At 34.0% G+C, this 1,882-nt stretch overlaps 1 pseudogene; it reads right to left on the bottom strand.

Moving 5' to 3' along the window:
• LOC107665114 (tonsoku-like protein) overlaps positions 1–1,882 on the bottom strand; it is a 21,464-nt pseudogene that overhangs the window by 5,533 nt on the left and 14,049 nt on the right.

Raw genomic sequence — 1,882 nt, 5'->3', positions numbered from 1 at the left:
ACTGCAGAATATTTAAAGACATAAAACTAATTAGCAACGGGAAATAAAGTTTAGTATCATTAATATCTGTCTATTAATTTTATTATTATATTATACTGTATTGTATTGTATTATACTATATACAAAACTATTATATATTAATCATTTCTTGTTGGTAAAAAATATGCATTTATTATTATTATTATTATTGAAATATTTATTTTCCTGTCAACTCTTTTGCTCCCACAGTATGTTTGTTTTGCTACAATCCCTCTGTAAATGACTATAATCTTGGCTTTCATTCTGTAGTAAAAAAAAAAAACTGTAAAAATTATGCATAAGCAAAAACTATTTGCTTTTCATCAAGTTCTTAAAAAAAACCTACAAACAATAGAAAAATACATAGACGTTCTCCCATGATCTCTGACCTCTTCATTAGTGTGCAGCACAGCCAGCAGTGGATCGGTGGGTAAGAGCAGAGCGCCCTCTTTCTGCAGGGATAGACGTGGCAGTAATCCACACGTCTGATAGTAACGCTGAGCGGCCTGATCACACAACCACGCCACCGTACAGGAGTCTGCCTCACTGCACAACACAACACAACATATAACATCTACAATTACATAACCACTAAACACTATCTGATACATTCAAAAGCAGCATCAGACCTGTGTGGAACGGGAATCAAGAAGACATTGTCCTGAACTCTGACCCTCATCCTGATCGGTGCAGGAACATGGGCTGCTCGGTTCTGGAATGATGCTGGTGGCTCATTATTCATTAATGGCAATTAAAAATGCATTCATTAATTATAACAGTCTAAAAGTATCAAACACAATAAGTAGTATTATGTAGAAATAGAAATATTAGATCTGATAGTTCCTTTTTGACTAATTTGTTTAGTACTTGCCAAGAATTATGACATTTTTTACATAGTGTTAGAAATGCAGAATAACTGCATTTATTTCCAAAATGGTAACTGAATGCCACTTTATATATTAAACATACAAAGTAATGAGATTGTATTACCACTGACTGATGGGCAGGAAGTGCAGGGTTATGAATGGGCCCAGATTCTTGAGTCATGATGGGACTTTGTGACCTGCTGACCTCCCTCCTGCCTAGATTCACCATCCCGGGCATTTGATTCATCTTCACCTGCCGAGACTTATTAGTGCCCTTCTTCAGAGACAGACCCCTACTGGAGGAACTTTGAACTGCTATGAGAAATAGTGAGAGACATCAAACTAATCAACAATTGACAATTAAATCGTTTTAGCATCAATAATATCTGTATATTAATTATATTATATTATTAATATCATACAAAAATACTATTTTATGTCATACATATTGTATATTAATTATAACATTATAATATAGCTGCAAGCAGCAATTACCGGGGTTCAAGCACATTAAGGCATTTAAGGTGGTATATTTTAGGGTCTAGGCCAACCTGGATGTATGGCTGACAGTAAAACACATCCAAAATGGAGAAAAGGCTCACAGACATACACACACAGAAATTAAATGGTTAAACTATTATATTAATACTCAATAAGCATGCTTACACACAAACAGACACACACATACACAGACATACATGCAGACACATTTTGTTGCAGATATAGTTATTTGAGATAAATGATAGGTGACACAATACTTATTGCAAGTCTTTTCTTTTTAAGAGTGTATATGTTATTTTCAGGTTTCACTGTTATTTTAATCTGGCATAATTGTAAGAGCTGATATGTCTGAATGAACAAAATGGTAAACTTTGACTCAATGTGATTTTAAATGTTATAACAGTGATTTTATAATGTCTAGCATGAATCCATAACCTAACCTATGAACAGTACTGTTTTAGGGCATTTACAGTTTTTGCCTATTGCTTACACACGTC

The sequence above is a fragment of the Sinocyclocheilus anshuiensis genome, unplaced genomic scaffold, assembly GCF_001515605.1.
Source record: "Sinocyclocheilus anshuiensis isolate Anshui unplaced genomic scaffold, SAMN03320099.WGS_v1.1 scaffold575, whole genome shotgun sequence".
Classification (NCBI taxonomy): Eukaryota; Metazoa; Chordata; class Actinopteri; order Cypriniformes; family Cyprinidae; genus Sinocyclocheilus; species Sinocyclocheilus anshuiensis.
The sequence above is the reverse complement of the archived record's forward strand: the minus strand, read 5'-3'. Positions and strand labels throughout refer to the sequence as shown.